General features: G+C 40.7%; 1 protein-coding gene across 1 annotated transcript in view; it reads right to left on the bottom strand.

The window, feature by feature from the left end:
* Positions 1 to 19563, bottom strand: part of GAP43 (growth associated protein 43) — a 122048-nt gene that overhangs the window by 17186 nt on the left and 85299 nt on the right. The window lies entirely within an intron of this gene.

Below are 19563 nucleotides of genomic sequence, written 5' to 3'. Positions count from 1 at the left end.
TGTCTATTAATTAAAGGGAGTTATTGTCTTAGACATCAGGGCAGTATATAGCATTTTTACAGAACAACAATGTTTTTAACTGAAAGGATATAGAGATTTTAAAAATTAAAACAAGAGCCCAAGAATATATGGCCTAGCCTTAAAAACTTCTTAAACATTATCTTTAAAGGATGTCTACTAAATCATCAGAAATTAGTAATGTTTATCTTTATCTCCAATAAAAGCTTTGCAGAAAGTTCAGTAGTCGCAATTTATGTGACTATCCTGATTGCTCTCAATAATTTGTGGAATAAGATGAGGTAAATGCATGCAATTAAATGATATAAGCTTTATTTCTTAATATAACAAAGAATAAGTCTAACTTCTCAAAGTTAAAAAAGCAAAATGAATGTCAGGGATTTTTTCACTCCAGCATATTAAGTATCACTCATCCCTGCTCCCAGCTAAACTACAGCCTAAGCTGGAAGTTGAATCTGTGTTTACTGGGTTACTTCTGTTAGTATGAGAAGAAATGAAGAATGCTGAGTCAGCATAAAGGTAAACCATGCTGGTTCTATGACTCTTAGAAACTTTTAGACATGCCCTGTCCTGGATAGAAAGACAATGTTATTACATCTAATACTGGAGTGTCTGAACTTGAGTCCCAGCTACAATCCTGACTCCAACTTTCCTGTTAGTGTGCGCACTGGGAGGCAGCAAGTTATGACTCAACTACTCAGACTACTGCCACCCATGTGGGAGACCTGGATTGAGTTCCCAGCTTCTGGCTTTAGCGTAATCTAGCCCCAGCTGTTGTGGGCATTTGGGTACTGAAATACACACACACACACACACAAAATCAATCAATCAATCAATCAATAAATAAATCTAAAGATAGATGATTCATTGGTGCCAAATGAGTTCTATGTTGTGAGATAATGGAGAAAGCAGCAATTGCTTCTGTAATAAATGAAAATTAAATTCTCCCAAAAATGAATACCCTGCTGTGAGGTCAAAGTTTTATGATTTAGGTGCTCTCAAATGATTTAAGATCAGAATCCTTGTTTTGTTTCTGTTGTCTTTTCTTCTGTTTCATTCTTAAGTTTGGTAAGACACTGAAAGCAGAATAAAAGCTTCACTTTTCCATCCAATCCAGTTTGGGCATAGAACCAAAGCACACTTCCATGTTTGAATGTCATCTGCACCTGTCTTCTAATAAGATAGATGAGTCTTGGGTATGAACCTGGAGGGCTGGGTTTTAGTTTTGCCTTCTGAAATTTTGTGACAATAGTAAATTACAACCTCTCATAGGTTAACTTTTCTCATCAAGAATTTTGGGATAGGTAGAATATCTCTTACATCATTTCAGGCTCCAGAATTTTATATTACCACATCTCTACATATGAAATTACAAAATCCTCCATAATTTTTTTATGTGTGTGTCCATGTGTTTAGAATTCCTCCATTATCTCAAAAGAAATTTTTAGTTCTTTGAAGCAGAGTACTATGAACCAATCCTGCAACCACAGTCATGACCATGTGCAATGAGTGCACACTCATGAGAATTCAATAATGCTGAAAGAACAGATCCCCTGGAGAGTAGGTCTTTAGAAGTCTGTGATGAAGTTTGTGTACACATTCCTTTCAGATGGGATTTTGAACTTGTTTAAAAACATATGGTCATTCCACAAAAAAAAAAAAAAAAAAAAAAAAAGGCAAACCCATCTGGGTTGAAGTGTTTCTGGTCATCACTGTTAGCACTGTTCAATGTAATATTTGGGGAATGAACCAGCGGATGGAATCTCTTTCTCTCTCTCTCTCTCTCTCTGCCTCTCTCCCTCTCTGCCTCTTTCTGTAACTCTACCTTTCAGACCAATAAATAAATCTTAAAAACAAAGCAAAAGACAAAAACAAAGATTATGATTAGCAGAACTCTGCAATTCAACTCTAGGAATACTATTTTCATTTTGTTTTTAACTGGTCAGTGAATCATAAAATGATTGTTTTCCTCTTTAAATATTCAACAAGTAGGCTGGCGTAGCGGCTCACTAGGCTAATCCTCCGCCTTGCGGTGCTGGCACATGGGGGTCTAGTCCCGGTCGGAGCACTGGATTCTGTCCCGGTTGCCCCTCTTCCAGTCCAGCTCTCTGCTATGGCCTGGGAGTGCAGTGGAGGATGGCCCAAGTGCTTGGGCCCTAAACCTGCTTGGGAGACCAGGGAGAAGCACCTGGCTCCTGGCTTTGCATCAGTGCAGCGCCGGCCGTAGGAGCCATTTGTGGGGTGAATCAACAGAAGGAAGATCTTTCTCTCTGTCTCTCTCTCTCACTGTCTAACTCTGCCTGTCCAAAAAAAAAGTTTACTTTTGTGCAAAATAATTTGAAAACCATGCATTTGAGGAATCTTCAAAAAGTTGATTAAAAAAACTAGTGTTAGGGGCTGGCTTTGTAGCACAGTGAGCTAAGCCTTTGCCTGTGGCACTGGGATCCCATAAGTGCAACAGTTCCAGCTGCTCTGCTTCCGATCCAGCTCTCTGCTATGGCTTGGGAAAGCAGCAGAAGATGGCCCAAGTGCTTAGGCCTCTACACCTGTGTGGGAGACCTGGAAGAAGATCCTGGCTCCTGGCTCCTGGCTCCTGGCTCCTGGCTCTGGCTCTTGGCTTCAGATCAACCCAGCTCTAGTCACTGCAGCTATTTGGGGAGTGAACCAGCAGATGGAAGACCTTTCTCTCTGTCTCTCCCTCTGTCTATAACTCTACCTCTCAAATGAATTAATAAAGTCTTTATTTCACCTCACCCCGGTTAGAATGGCTCACATGCAGAAATCTACCAACAACAGATGTTGGCGAGGATGTGGGGAAAAAGGGACACTAACCCACTGTTGGTGGGAATGCAAACTGGTCAAGCCACTATGGAAGTCAGTCTGGAGATTCCTCAGAAACCTGAAGATAACCCTACCGTTCGACCCAGCCATCCCACTCCTTGGAATTTACCCAAAGGAATTTAAATTGGCAAACAAAAAAGAGGTCTGCACCCTAATGTTTATTGCAGCTCAATTCACAATAGCTAAGACCTGGAACCAACCTAAATGCCCATCAACGATAGACTGGATAAAGAAATTATGGGATATGTACTCTTTAGAATACTATACCGCAGTAAGAAACAACGAAATCCAGTCATTTGCAACAAAATGGAGGAATCTGGAACACATCATGCTGAGTGAAATAAGCCAGTCCCAAAGGGACAAATACCATATGTTCTCCCTGATCGGTGACGACTGACTGAACACCAAGAGGGAAACCTGTTGGAGTGAGGTGGACACTATGGGAAATGGTGGCTTGATCAGCATAGCCCTGACTGTTAATGAACAACTAAATACATTATCCCTCTTGGTAGTTTTTTTATCTGTTCTACTTAATATGACTGGTTTAGATCTGTAATTGATGCACAGTTATTCTTAAGTGTTGAAAATTAACTGAAATGTGATCCCTGTTGAACATGGTGGTGGGAATGGGAGAGGGAAGAGATGTATAATTTGGGACATGCTCAGGCTGACTTGCCCCAAGTGGTGGAGTTGGAAGCATACCAGGGGATTCCAATTCAATCCCATCGAGGTGGCATGTACCAATGCCATCTCACTGTTCCAGGTGATCAGTTTCAGTTCACAGTTGGTCATGGTGGAGGGACTGGGAGTCAAAGGGAGCACATAGACAAGTCTAGTACCTGCTAACGCTAACCGATGGAGTAAATAAAGGGGAGAGTGATCCAACATGGGAAGTGAGATACTCAGCAGACTCATAGAATGGCAGATGTCCTAAATAGCACTCTGGCCTCAGAATCAGCCCTAAAGGCATTCGGAGCTGGCTGAAAAGCTCATGAGAGTATTTCAGGCATGGAAAGCCAAGACACTCTGGCAAAAGATCTCTGCGAGTGAGATCCCAGTGGAAAGAACAGGTCATCAAAGAAGGAGGTACCTTTCTCTGAAGGGAGGAGAGAACCTCCACTTTGACTATGACCTTGTCTAAATAAGATCAGAGTTGGTGAACTCAAAAGGCTTCCATAGCCTTGGCAACTCATGACTGGAGCATAGGGAGATTACTGATGCCATAGACAGGAGTGTGAATTGGTAAAGTCAACAACAGGAGTCACTGTGCACTTACTCCTCATGTAGGATCTCTATCCTTAATGTGCTGTACATTGAGATTTAATGCTATAACGAGTACTCAAACAATATATTTCACTTTGTGCTTCTATGGGGGTGCAAACTGTTGAAATCCTTACTTAATGCATACTAAACTGATCCTCTGTAAAAAAAAAAAAAAAAAGAAATTATCAATTCCCAACTTGACTCTCACTGGGATTAAACATGACAATAGGTCTGCTCTGATTTCATCATCATTTAAAAAATCATCTATTATTTTTCACTTTATGTTTCTGTGTGGGAGCAAACTGTTGAAATCCATACTTAATGTATACTAAGCTGATCTTCTGTATATTAAGATAATCGAAAATGAATCTTGATGTGAATGGAAGGGGAGAGGGAGTGGGAAAGGGGAGAGTTGTGGGTGGGAGGGACGGTATGGGGGGGAAGCCATTGTAATCCATAAGTCGTACTTTGGAAATTTATATGCATTAAATAAAAGTTTAAAAAAAAAACAAACTAGTATTAAGAAAAACTGCAATTCTCATCGTAGAGATCTTTAACGTCCTTGATTAAGTTTATTCCAAGGTATTTGATTGTTTTTGTGGCTATTGTGAATGGGATTGATCTTAGAAGTTCTTTCTCAGCTGTGGCATTGCCTGTGTATGCAAAGGCTGTTGATTTTTGTGCATTGATGTTATATCCTGCTACTTTAGAAAATCAAAAAGTAGTCTTTTCCTTGAAGAGCCAACTTTAAATCAAGGGTTCTGAATTATAGTGCTGCCTTTCTCTTGCTAAATTAAATTATCCACATTCAAGAGTTTTTCAGTGAATGAAGTACAAAACAAATAATACCATTCAGATTGTATAAACTGGCCTACCAAAGGAAAATGTGATAGCAAGAAAATCAGCTCTCAATACCTCTTCCTTCACTTGCCATTGAAATATTCTCTATGTTTCCACATCCCTAGCAATACCTTCACATGTTACAGGGATGCTCTCAGATATTCCTTTGTCTGACCCAGGACCCTGTCTCCCAGCCACTGGAAGTAGGGGTGTATGTATGTGTGTGTGTGTGTGTGTGCATCTATAAATACATGTTTTCATGAATCAGTGAACCTATCTTATCCTCAACTCCTTATGTCATGCTTATCATAACATTTATAGGAGGAAAGAAAGCAATGTTTTGTGACATGTATATTGTGGGTAATCCTATGCCTGCCTGGGAAACTGCCTACCTAGCGCATGCAGGAGGTTAAGAAGACATGGCACACCATGTCTCCTGGGAGAAACCCTGGTCAGGGGCTCAGGCACACTGAGAGCCACACAGGACCTGACTGCTGGCAGGTGGCAGGAGTCCCAGGCACATTTCCCCACCCCCACTTCCTGTTGAAGGGCCATGTAATTGTCAACTAGGCAAACAGCTCCAGGGTGTGGTTGAGACCCATAAAGACCCCCTGGAAGGCTATGACCTTCAAGATGATTGGAGAAGCATAGGGTCACCAGTATCGGCTTTATCCTATAGAATTAGTGTTGCCCTGAACTAGCTACTCCCCTTTTGCCTGCCCAATAAAAACCTGTGTCCAATTGTTAATAAATGGACATGTTCACCGAAACTTGCCTCTAGTGCTTCTTGTCAAAGAACACCGCTGCCCCACCATCCAGACAGTGTGGGCCTCGCAGGGTGAGCCCGCCATATATAAAGCTTTAATGACCTCAGACAGAAAATGTGTGGTCCTATAATGTTATCATGACCAAAGAGGATAGCAAACATTTGTCTGAATCACAACACATTGGGTTATAAAGTATGAACTTTAACACTATTTTGACTCATAGTCACATGAAATACATTACTCATCATCCTCTATTTTATTGATAATTTTAATTTTGCATCTATATTTTAATTTTATAATAAATTATTATTTATTTGAAAGACAGAGTTACAGAGATAGAGCCAGAAAGAGAGAGAGGTCTTCCATTCCACTGGCTCACTCCCAAAATGACAGCAATGACCAGAGCTGAACTGATCTGAAGCCAGGAGATTCTTCCAGGTCTCCCATGTGGGTGCAGGGGCCCAAAGAGTTGGGCCATCTTCTACTGCTTTCCCAGGCTATAGCAGAGAGCTGGATCAGAAGTGAAGCAGCCGGAACTTGAACTGGTGCCCATATAGGATGCTGGCACTGCAGGCCGGGGCTTTAACCCACTATGCCATAGTGCTGGCCTCAAGACTATTGCTTTTAAATCCTATCTCTAGCACGGACCATGACTTTGAGTAAATTCCTTGACTTCCTATTGTCTTATTTGCCATATCTGTAATTGGCAGTAACATTGGTACTCATCAACTTGTGTTGATTTTGGTGTGATGGTATCTGCATTCCATGTCAGAGTACCTGGGTTGAAGTCCTGGCTGCACTCCCTATTCCAGATTCCTCCAGTGCAAACACTTGGAGGCAGCAAATGATGAACCAAATGCTTGCGTCTTTGCATTTCATGTAAGAGGCTCAATTGAGTTCCAGGCTCCTGGCTTCAACTTAGTTCAGTCTCTATTATTGTGAACATCTGGGGAATAAATCAGCAAATGGGAGATTTCTCTCTCTCTCTCCCTCACTCTCTCTTTCCCTCTCTCTCTCTCTCTCCCTCTACCCTGATAAATAAAATAGAAATGTAAGTGTCTTGCTTTAAAGTCTTTAACAATGAATGGCATAGTTAAGTAAGCTCTCATAAGCACTGGCTTTAGTGACGGCAAAGGAGCTAACATTGCTTCAATATTTACTAAGTGACAAGCTTTGTGCTAAGAGGTTTCACACATATGTATCCAATATGCATCTTCCCTGATTCTCTATTTCTCTGTAAGTAAAATTGGAATAATACCTACTTTATAATACATGCTTCATAAATCGCTAGGCATTAAATGAGAAAAAAAAACTAACAGAGTGCTTCTTCCTTGCTCATGTGGGTACCTAATAAATGAAATTTATCTTTTCCTTCTTGTCTACTAATTCATGTTTCTATAGGTCTTAGCCCAAAGTGAATGAGAAACTTTCTTCAAATATCTTGAGGAAGAGAAAGGAAAATTTGTAACTTATGAAGTTTTTGCTTACAGAGTAAAAACTAACAAACAAAAAAAGAAACAAGAAAAGAAAAAGAAAAATGCTCTGAAGTCAGGGACCAAAGTCCAGAAATGATTGCATGGATGAAGCTGACCACTGGGCAAACCTCAAAAGCAGTGAAGAATGAAAGTCATGACTCTGTGATGCAAGCTCAAGGCACTGAACAATAAAATCTGAAAAGGCAAACGCATCTCTGTTGCTGCTACTACTGAAGGATGGTACAACCTTCTCTATTTCATACTCAGAGGGTAGCAGCCAGTTAGTTTCAAACAAAATACCTTAACATTGGGCTTAGCTCCATGGGTGGAAAAAGGTTGTTTATCATACCACACCAGCAAGAGCCAAGCCACCATCTACCCTGAGACACACCATCTACCCTGCTCCGATCTTGTTTCCAGTCACAAGTTACAAAGGGGATGACAATATTTCAGGTATAAGATATCATATCCACTTTTTAAGAACAATTCCCATATTTGATCATTATTACAGAATCCTGCACTTTAAAGAAACCTAAAACATTTTGTTAATAATTAGCCCCTATACTTACAGAAAATTGCAAGACACAGTGAGAATTTTCAGCTTTGTTTTGAGAAAGATCTTACCATTTCCCAGAAATCTTGCAGGCCTCTGGGGATAAGTTGTATGTTGTGAGAATGGCCCTGGGGAAGGCAGCTCTGATGTGATTTTTCTTTCTACTTATTCACAGTACTACCTCATTTCTAGGCAAGGAATCCCAGTAGACTTTGACAAATAAAGAGTTAGAACAGGATAGGGAGTGACTGTTCAGGGAAAGAAACATCCCTACATCTTTTGGAATCTTGTTCAAACATTATTGAAGTTAATATCCTGCCAACACTAACATCCCATGCTCCTAAAGTTTTCTGTAATTTCTTCTGCTGCATTTTAGAGGACGCTAATAATTTTCAAAAAAATCAAACTTCACATATTTTATGTTAGTTATTTTGTTTCATATTTATGAGGTAAGGAAACATTAAATAGGTAAATCACCCTTGTTGGTCATTTTCCATTAAGTTGTCATTGTCTTTCTCACAAATTTTCAAATAAATTGAACTAGATTGTTGCTAGTCATTTCAAAATGTTTGTTTTCCTTAGGTATTTATATTATATCATTTGTTTTAACAATGAGTTGCCCCAGACCTTATCTAGTGATCAGTTATAAAAGTGTCAACTCATTTGTGTCTCGGACTTTGAGAAAGTTAATGAACTTTCTTTCTGGTTATACCAATTTCCATTTAAAATTTAACTAATCATTTGCAATATTTTAATACACATTGAGTTAATTAATGTGCTTTATTACAAAGTTGGCATTTGCAACATTTATCTTTAAAAGCAAAAGCAGATTTGAGTTTGCCAAAACTCATGATCTGATATTTGCTTAAATGATGTGAGAAAACAGACACCAAAGCTAGATATAATTCTAACTCTAGTAAAAGTCACATGAATAGTGACTACAGTTGTCTAAAAACATTTCCTACTTATGAATATCTACTGTTTGGATAATATTTGAATTTTTAAATAAAAGCACTGCAGTTATGAGTCACAGCCCACTTGTGCCTTGCCGTGACTTGCCATGATGTGTTTGGATAGTACTTGAGATTAGCCAGACAATTATTTATCTTTGTTGTTTAATTTCCCCTTATGGTTGTATCTAAGCAGCACAAAGAGAACTAGAGACTTGGCAGTTGTCTTGCTAATTTTATCAATGCAAATGGCTAACCCACATGATTCAGGACAAAAATACAGAATCTGTATATATTGTCACAGATTCAGTTTGTAATTGTTCATAAAATTGCAGAGTATTGGTATCTGAGGGAAGCCTCAGCAGGGATCTGATTTCACCTCCATGTACCCATGAGAAAAACTGAACAGTTTCTGTGACTTGCCAAAAGTCACACTGATGATTAGAATTCCACAATCCTTCCATTTTGCCTTTCACGACCTTTGAGGATAAGGAATTTGACTGTTGAATTTTAACTTGCATCTTTCCCTACTAGTTCTAAGTGTACTGTATGTTTCAACTGTTCTCTGCGTCCTCATATTCCTTCCTCCCTCTCCCCATTCCAATTTCCCCTTTTAAAATACAAGGTAATGACATAGAAGTTTTACTTTAAGGGCTACAAAAAGTAATCTTAGATTCTCTGGAGGCTTGTAGAACCAGGTCTGAAGATTTTTTTTATCAAATTTCAACCTATAATGTTCAAATTGTGGGAGGTAAAGTGGGTATACTATGCAGAAATGAAAAAAAAAAAAGGGACCTCTAAAATTTAATTTTGGCTAAATAGCTATCATCAATTAAAGGAGGTTCTATAAACTAAATAACTAAAGAATTACTGGATAATGAAAGTCCAGAGGTAGCTAAAATTACCACAAATACAGTCCATATCCAGGAATCCTTAAGAGATCAATTCTATAATTTAAAGTAAAGAAAATAAAAGTGTTTACCATTGACTTCATCTCCCACTCCTTCTACTTCCAAGTGCTAAGTTAGAAAGCCAACTGTGAAGGTTTAACTTGGGTTCGAAGCTAATTCTTAAAAATTATTGTAATGAGAAGCCTTATAAAAGGTGCTTTATTATATGCTTACACGTGGATAAATAAATGCAATCCCCATTTCTTACTGGGACAATTCATTTTGTGCTCATTGTGTGTTGGCTTCCTGGGGCCTGTCAAATTATGGTACTGCCTTTGAGTAAAAAATTGCTTTAAGAATCAATAACTCTCAATGGACCATAAGCAAGACTACACTGAAAAAGTAATATTAGTATCATTTTAGTCAAAATATCCAAGTTCTGTTTTTATATTTAGTGGCAAAGAATGTCACAGTTGTGGCTATTTGGGGACATTGGGACCATAGGCAGTTAAAAAAAAAAGCTTCAGGCTGGTACCATGGCTCACTGGGCTAATCCTCCGCCTGCGGCACCAGCACCCCAGGTTCTAGTCCCAGTTGGGGTGCCAGATACTGTCCCAGTTGCTCTTCTTCCAGTGCAGCTCTCTGCTGTGGCCTGGGAAGGCAGTGGAGGATGGCCCAAGTCCATGGGCCCTGCACCCACATGGGAGACCAGGAGAAGCACCTGGCTCCTGGCTTCAGATCGGAGCAGCACCAGCCGTGGCGGCCATTTGGGGGATGAACCAACAGAAGGAAGACCTTTCTCTCTGTCTCTCTCTCTCTCACTGTCTAACTCTGGCTGTCAAAAAAAAAAAAAAAAAAAAAAAAAAACAACAACAACAACAAAAAAAAAACAAACAAAAAACAAAGCTTCATATTGAGTCTTATCTCATCTAGGCAAAATCACAGACTCACATGCTCTGCCCATCATGTCATTCTGCCAATTAAACAGTCATCAGTCATCCTTTTTCTCTTTTCTCCATCATGTTTTCTCTCTTTTTTTTTTTTTTTTTTTTTACAGGCAGATTTAGACAGTGAGAGAGAGAGAGAGAGAGAGAAAGGTCTTCCTTTTTCCATTGGTTCACTCCCCAAATGGCCGTTACGGCCGGCGCACCGCGCTAATCTGAAGCCAGGAGCCAGGTGCTTCTCCTGGTCTGCCTTGGGGTGCAGGGCCCAAGCACTTGGGCCATCCTCCACTGCCTTCCCGGGCCACAGCAGAGAGCTGGACTGGAAGAGGGGCAACCGGGACAGAATCTGGCACCCCAACCGGGATTAGAACCCGTGGTGCCGGCACCGCAGGCGGAGGATTAGCCTAGTGAGCCGCTGCGCCAGCCCAATGTTTTCTCTTCTAATATAAGCATTTCTCAAGGCATATCTTTTGTCTAGAAACTGTCTCCTATTATATTTCTTCTTTCAAAAACTCTATTTCCTTGAAATTACTCAGCATATACCGATAGCTTAGAGTAAAAAGGAGCCTTAGGAAGCTTGTAACAGCCCTTCACCAAAGGCAGGAATCCAGTACATGGATAGCCTCGGTTTCCATGGGCCGCTCTGGCTGTAACTGCAGTTATTCCTGAAATTCTGCTGAATTCTACTTAGCTAAGCTTTCACGGAGTTCTCTGTGTTCTGGAATAACACTGAGCAAATATCTTCTATATATATATATACATATATATATATATTTTTTTTTTTTTTTTGACAGGCAGAGTTAGAGAGAGACAGAGAGAAAGGTCTTCCTTCTGTTGGTTCACCCCACAATGGCCGCCACGGCCTGCTCACCGCGCTGATCTGAAGCCAGGAGCCAGGTGCTTCCTCCAGTTCTCCCATGCAGGTGCAGGGCCCAAGCACCTGGGCCATCCTCCACTGCACTCCCGGGCCACAGCAGAGAGCTGCACTGGAAGAGCAGCAACCAGGACAGAATCCGGCACCCCAAGCGGGACTAGAACCCGGTGTGGTGGCGCCACAGACGGAGGATTAGCCAAGTGAGCTGCAGCGCTGGCCTTCAATATATTCTTTCTCTTGCACAAGGTAGTCTTCGAACAATGCAAAAATAGTCTATTTTCTTTTCCTCTTCAATCAACAAACTTCATAAAAGAAGCAACTATAATTGTGCCATTTCCCCCTTCACTTTACCTTCCTTATTTCTCTATGAATTGACTTTTAAACTTGCTGTTTTCCTATCAGTACGGTCCTTGAATTCACTATGTACATATTTATGTTCCCACCCCAATGCTTTTTCTCATTTACCATTGCTGTGGACCTTTCTTTGACCCTTCAGTGTTGACCTTTACCAATCACTGCACTCCAGAAAACAGTGATGTTTAAGAAACTTCACCCAACCGTTTGCTGTCTGCAATTCCTCTATCCTTTTGTATTTCAACAAATGGTTCATGTCAAAGAATGTCCTTTTCATGTCATTTGCTGTCTATTCTTTCCCAATCTTTCCATTCAACTCAGAGATGACTCCATTGTTTACCTGAAACAAAACTAAGTATAGACCTTTTCCACTTTGCCTGAATCTCCTAGCAGAACCACTCACAGATCTTATGGATTCCAATTCTCTGTCTCTTGAATATACAATTGTTTGTCCCTTTGAAAAGAGATAGATACATGGATAAACAAATCCTGTTCACTGTACTCTGTTTCTACTGATTACAAAACATCTCCAGCCAGGAATCCCTCTATCTATAATTTGTCTAACCTTTCTTCTAAAAATCGAACATAAAACCACCCCTGCCAAGACATCATGATCTTGGGACCTGGGTCCCTATACTAATAGCCTGGACAAAATCATCTCCTATTTGTTGATATATTTTGGTCTTGCTTCCTTCTTAAACTGTTTTTCTTTCTTAACTCTAATGAAAACCATTTACTCAATTTATTTCTGCTCTTTCCTCGTTTTTCTTTTAAATTCTAAGTCTAGTTTTTTTGCTCCCTGTCCCCTAACATGAATAATAAAACTCAAGATTTAATTTCACATTATTTTTGTGGACTCTGCATGAAAAAACTCATTCTCTCTAATGAGTTCGGTTCTGGCCTCTACCCAGATAACTAACAAACTGATATTAACACTTTCATATTATTAATTTTTAAATGCCACTGTATGTTACTTTCTCCATCACTAAACTTTAATGATTCAACTGTCTCATATCTGTTAAATTCCAAATAATACTGTGAAATATTTCTCAACATGCTTGATTCTACTCTTGGTTCCAATCCTATATCTCAATCTATGTTAGACATCACCTGACTACTATTACAACAAACATAATCAGACTGGTCTTATCATTCTCTCAATGATTCAAATTTAAAAATCTCTCTTTTTGCCATATATATACCATATCTGTTGATTTTTCTTCTGCAGAGATAAATCTCTCTGGCTGAAACCATGAAATGAGGGGAAAAATGATTAAAAAAAAAACAAGGCCGGCGCAACGGCTCAATAGGCTAATCCTCTGCCTGCGGCGCCGGCACACCAGGTTCTAGTCTCGGTCGGGGCGCCAGATTCTGTCCCGGTTGTCCCTCTTCCAGGCCAGCTCTCTGCTATGGCCTGGGAGTGCAGTAGAGGATGGCCCAAATCCTTGGGCCCTGCACCCGCATTGGGAGAGCAGGAGAAGCACCTGGCTCCTGGCTTCAGATCAGCACAATGTGCCTGCCGCAGCACGCTGGCTGTGGCGGCCATTGGAGGGTGAACCAATGGCAAAAGGACGACCTTTCTCTCTCTCTCTCTCTCTCTCTCTCACTGTCCACTCTGCCTGTCAAAAAAAAAAAAAAAAAAAAAAAAAGAACTTGGGGCTAGCACTGTGGCATAGTAAGCAAAGCCTCCACCAGCATCCCATATGGGCACCAGTTCGTGTCCTAGCTGCTCCTCTTCTTATCCAGCTTTCTGCTTATAACTTGGGAAAGCAGTAGAAAGATGGCCCAAGTGCTTGGGCCCCTGCACCCACGTGGGAGACCCAGAAGACATTCCTGGCTTTAGATCGGCTCAGCTCCAGCCATTGAGGCCATTTGGGGAGTGAACCAGTAGATGGGAAACCTTTATCTCTGTTTCTCCCTCTCTCTGCCTGTAACTCTACCTCTCAAATATTTTTTTTAAATTAAGAATTATACTGAAATACTCTATTAAAAACAAACCAGGCTCAAAAGGAACAGAGGCTCCCTGGACTTCTGGCATGGGGACAGGGGTAGTAGGCAACAGGAGCAAGTGATGGTGGGTGGGGGTATCTGAAGCATATGACTAGCAACAATAGTCAAATAGGAAATCAACAGCAGAAGAGGTCAACACACATTAGCAGCTGGTAGAGCAAAGCACCTGGAAGTAGCCAGTATAGATAGACCATGGGCATTTGAGGATATGTGTCAGTAATAGTACCCTTCATCATGGGTTCAAGAATAGCATTGCCATTTCTAAGAAGATTAGTGAAAAAATAGCTGGTCTTTAGAATCTCAAAGAGCCAAAGGAGATAGGGACTTAAGTAAAGCACACTCAGCAAAAGTCTACTTGGTAAAACCATTCCCAAGTAGGAGATAAGTTACTGGGGGGTATGAATTGACTGGCTGCTGAGTCAGTTGTGTGTAGGACTCTTTAAATAAACCTAGCAGAGGAATGAGGATGACACTAATTCCAAAATCAGATATAGCACTTAACCTGAAGGAAAGATGGTAAGTGACCCTAGCAGTTGATGGAACTTGTATTTCAGGGGATGGTAGAGAAGACACTAATGTTTCAACCAAAGTAGCTCTCTCTTAATACATCTTTCTGCTTCTAAGATGCCCTCTTTAACACTTCTTTTTCATACATAGTGATAGTTAAAATCATCATTTAAAGGTGATAGATGATCACATGAAAATGAGAGGAGATGGTTGTCCTAAAGAATTCTCTAGACCATTAAGTCTGAAAACAGGGGATATGCCTTTCATTGTTGTGATTTATGTATGTATGCATGTATTTACGTATGAGGGGGAGAGAGAGTGAAAGGAATCTCCTATCTACTGATTCGCTACCCAAATGCCCACAACTGCTGGAACTGGGCAGAGGTTGAAGTCAGGAGTCAGAAACCCATTCCAGATCTCCCCTATGGGTGGCAGGAATCCAACTGCTTAGGCCATCACCACTGCCTATCAGAGTCCACATTAGTAGGAACCTGTAAACAGGAGCTGGAGCTAGATATTGCACCCAGGCATTTTGATATGAGACATGGACATTTAAACTGGCAAATTATCCAGTAGTCTAAATGTCTGTCCCTTTCCTGGTAAATTAAATTAAAGTATACAACATTTAAAAATTTTTGACATAGTCTCTCTATAATTTTGCTTGGACATGTTTGATGTCTTATGTTTGATCTCATGTCCTTATTGTCACTGTTGACTTAGGACATCCAATTACCAATGAGAAGTAAGGAGGTTTTTAAATCATCCAGTGTCCTGAACCAACATAAATAGATATTAAGGCTGAAAAAAAGAAAATATTAAAGATAGGAAAAACAAATTGTGTTAACTTTATTTTCTGAATTAGATCTCTAGGAGATTCTAGAAAAATAATTAGTGTACTCAGGCATAGTAATAAGTTTAGGGAGGGAAAGATAATATAGAAAATAGATGAGGGAGAAAATGAGAAAAAGGTTTTTTTCACTAAAGTTAACTTGAGCATACATACTACTATAGAAAGAAATTTTAAACAAAAAGTTTAAACATGTTGTAGTTAGGGTGAATACAAGGGAACTTCAAAGTTTGTGGGGCTATAGAATTAAAAGATAAGTTTATTTTGGTGCAAAATTTATTTAGGAATTTATGCATAGTTTTTTTCAATATATGCATTTCCCATGATCTTGAAGACCCATCATATATACCATGAAGACCATGAAGACATCTGGGTTAGAAGGGATTACAAAAGACTTAGTTGGGCTCATGTTAGATGGTTTGGAGATAGACCAAAGGAGTAGAACTTTGAACAGGCATGCTATCATGAAATAGGGGTAATTTTCTGACTGGGCACTTCAATTTTAATTATCATCTTAAAGAAAGGATGAATGAAGAAAGCATCACCATTCATGTTTCCCAGACTAAGGCAATATTTGGTCACTTTATGATTTCAACACTGCTCATATTCAGTGTTCAGATATGATTATGGTGACTTTATTTTGTCATGATCCATCACAAGTGCCCTTGTTTGATGTTGCTGTCCAGTAAAATTATTTATGTTAACAGGAGAACACTAGAGGTTAACTTACAATTGCCAGGCCAACTCCCAGGTGTTAGGGATTAATTTCTTTTTCTAAGGAGAAATAATAGAGATTTAAACTTGACTTTTCCAGATTTGGAGTGTCACATATCCATCCGGTAATACAGAAGACAATGTAATTCCCCTGAGCATGACAGAACGAGAAATTACATTGATGCCTAGAGACAGTGAAAAAATTCAACCTCAATCCAGTGCCATCAGCAGAAGCTGGCTCTTGAAAATGCTTTTACTGGCTCTCAAAGATGCTTATGACTCCCAATGGATTAGGGGCACTGTTTTCTAATTTAAAATATTTTAATTATAAAAAATTCTTCACCAGGAAGAAAGAGCAAGCTAGATCAGAACTGGTCCCCTTAGTTGTCTTCTCATTGCGCTGATATGACAAGACAGTAAGTTTGGGTTTTCTACCCTCTCTCTCTTTTTCTCTCCTTCCTTTAATGGCCTGTCAAAAGGAAATTCCATCCAGTGTTGGCATTAATGCCTGCTGTAAATAAAAAGGAAATGGGAGGGAAGAGGAGGAGGGAAGAGAGGGGGTGGTGAGATAGAAGCTAGATTTGCAGCTCAATTGCAAGGCATCTCTCAGAATGTCTAGACACCAGCTGCTTAGTTACCATGGAAACCCACTAACTTTGGCTGATGGGCTGAGCAGTAACGACTCTCCGGAGATGGGAGCGCTGCAGTGGGGAAAGAGCAAAGAAGGTTGGGAGTGATAGCACAGAGGGTGTTAGAGTGAAAGGGGAGACTACAAGAGCAAACACAATTCTCTGTGTGAAAGGGTGGCATTAACCTTGTTACTGTTTCTCTCATGCACATTACACATGTGGTGACAAGGTACAAATCTGCCACAGCCAGCAGGTGTCAGGACACCAGTTGCTAAAGATGAATAGCTGGGCTAGAATGATTATATTTCCATCAACCTCCTGCCAGTGCCCAGGCACTTCCTCTGTAAACCAAGGCATTTGATGGTAAACAGACAGGGTTGATGATTGTCCACCCAGGTTTCATGAGTAGAAAATGCCAGTCCCCAAGAAGGCTGGCACTGTTAGAAGCACTCAGCAATGATAACAAAGCACAGCTTGTTGGACCTCAAAGTTCTTCCCTTCCTGCTCCTATTATTTCCCTTGTCAAATGTACAAAACTAAATGAGGACGGTGGTGAGAATGTTGTGGGGGTGAGTATGAAATGAAGGGTCACTAGTTTAGGGCCAAATAGCTAAGCATAAAAGCATATTTTGTTCTCTTATTCTTCTAGAGATTCTGACCATCAGAGTTCTACAATCCAGTAATTTTGAACTTTTACAGTTGCTTACTGTTGTCCTGGTCCTTTCCCATTACACTTTCCTTTTGGATTGGAATTTTCAGGTGGCACTGGCCTTGCCACCCCCTCAGTCTTCTCATCAAAGATGCTGTATTCATTCCTACCCCCTACCTGCATCTTTCCACTGTCCTCCCTGACTAGGTACTGCCACACCCAACCCTGCTTCCGTGGGCCTCCAAGTTCTTTGGTAATAAAGAGCATATTTTCCTCATCAGAGTCTGTCTACAACTACACCGACTGGATTTGTAATTTACCTCACAGGTTTTTGCCTTACCAGCCACAATTAGAATCCAAGACCAAGTGATTTATTGGAGTTATCTGGGTCATAAAACTTCTATCCAGGGACCAATGTTGCGCCGTAGTGGGCTAAGCCTCCGCCTACAGCACTGGCATCCCATCTGGGCACTAGTTCCAGTCTCGGCTGCTCCACTTCCAATCTGGCTCTCTACTATGGCCTGGGAAAACAGTAGAAGATGGCCCAACTCCTTGGGCCTCTGCACCCACATGGGAGACCCAGAGGAAGCTCCTGACTCCTGGTTCCTGGCTTCAGATTGGCACAGCCCCAGTGGCCATTTGGGGAGTGAACCAGCAGATGGAAGGCCTCTCTCACTCTCTCTCTCTCGCTCTCTTTCTCTGCCTCTCTGTGTAACTCTGAATTTCAAACAAAAAAATAAATAAATCTTTTTTAAAAAAGCTAAGAAATAGATGATCAGAGAACCTATGCTCTCCAATTGATCATGACCAAGAGAGATACCTGTTATGTATGTGTGGTGCATGTATGCTTTGAGGATTTTTACACAGTGGTTCCTTTGAAGAATTGCTCATATATGAAAAAGCATCCTAATCATGTGGAACTATAATCACTTTGTAAGCAAATTCGACACTCTAAAAAGGGCCAATGACAGGTAAATTCTGAGTTAACTAGCATTTATGTTAAATAGAAAATTTTAACTCACCAGAGACTTTTTACTAAACATTAAACTTTCCATGATTTATTTGCTGAGTCAATATAAGAGACAGGTAGCAACTCCTAAGCAAAGGTGCATTCTTGTTATCTATTTCAGGTCAGGGCAGAATTCCCAGTGGTTTTGAATTTGCTAAATTGGTTCTCCTTTTAGAGCTATAAGAAAATCATGTATTTATTTGAAAGGAAAAGTGACAGAGAGAAAAGGTGAGACAGGGAGAGATCTTCCATTTACTGATTCACTCCCCAAATGGCTGGCCCAGGCAAAGCCACAAGCTTGGCACTCCATCCTGGTCTCCCACATGGGTAGCCAGGACCTCAATACTTGGGCCATTATCTGTTGCCTCCCTGGGCATATTAGCCGGACGCTGGGTAGGAAGGAGAAAAGCCTGGACTTGAGCTAGTGCTCTGACATGGAATGCCAGTACCATAAGCAGAAGGCTAACCTACTGTGCTACACAGCTGCTGCAGAGAGATACACCCTTTGCATTAGGAGAAGAAATGCTTCTCTCCCTGTGGCTCATTCTCCATGAAGGGAGTGATGGTGACACGTTGAGACTAGGACAAAATCTGGTGCCACAGACACAAGCCAGTTATAGTTACTGTCCAGCCAATGGCATCCATAAGTCATTAAGAAGGATGACTGTACACGTGAGAGCTCTATGAGTCACCAAAGAACTTGCAGGGCCAAAGGAAGATGGAGTAACAATTGCCCAGGGGTCAGAGAGGAAATTTCCTCAGTAATGACAACACATAAACCAACTGATTATGACAGTGATTTGGGTACACCTTTGCCATTTACGTTTTGACAATCAGGATGAGGTCTTACCAATCACGAGAGACAGAGCTGTCTGCCATCTCTATATCTATATTTAAATAGGCACCCTGTCTTCATGAAACTTATACCATAAATAAATAAGTCAAATGTATAGGATGTTAGGTGGTGATAAGAGCTATAAGGAAAAGGGGACCAGCATTGTGGCATAAAGGGTAAAACTGCCACCTATCATGCCAGCATCCCATAAGGGCACTGGTTCATGTCTCAGCTGCTCTACTTCCAATATAGCCTTCTGCTTATGGCCTGAGAAAAGCAGCTGAAGATGGCCTAAGTGACCCGGATGGTGGGGGAGAGGGAATGAAACTGGGAAGGAGATTAGCTAAGGCAGGAATGAAGTGGGGTGACCATATAAAACAGAAAGTTTCTTTGAGAAGGTAAGATTTGACCAGAGAGCGGAAGAAGGGTAGAGCATGAACTCCATGAGCATCTGTGGGAGGGAGGTTTCAAGACAAAGGATACAGGGGCTGACATTGTGGCACAGTAGGTAAAGCCAATTCTTGAGATGCTGGTATACCCACATGGGCACCGGTTCGAATCCTGGCTGCTCCACTTCTGATCCAGATCCCTGCT

Source organism: Oryctolagus cuniculus, chromosome 4 (genome assembly GCF_964237555.1).
Source record: "Oryctolagus cuniculus chromosome 4, mOryCun1.1, whole genome shotgun sequence".
Classification (NCBI taxonomy): domain Eukaryota; kingdom Metazoa; phylum Chordata; class Mammalia; order Lagomorpha; family Leporidae; genus Oryctolagus; species Oryctolagus cuniculus.
Note: the sequence above shows the minus strand (reverse complement) of the source record. Positions and strands in the feature narration are given on the sequence as shown.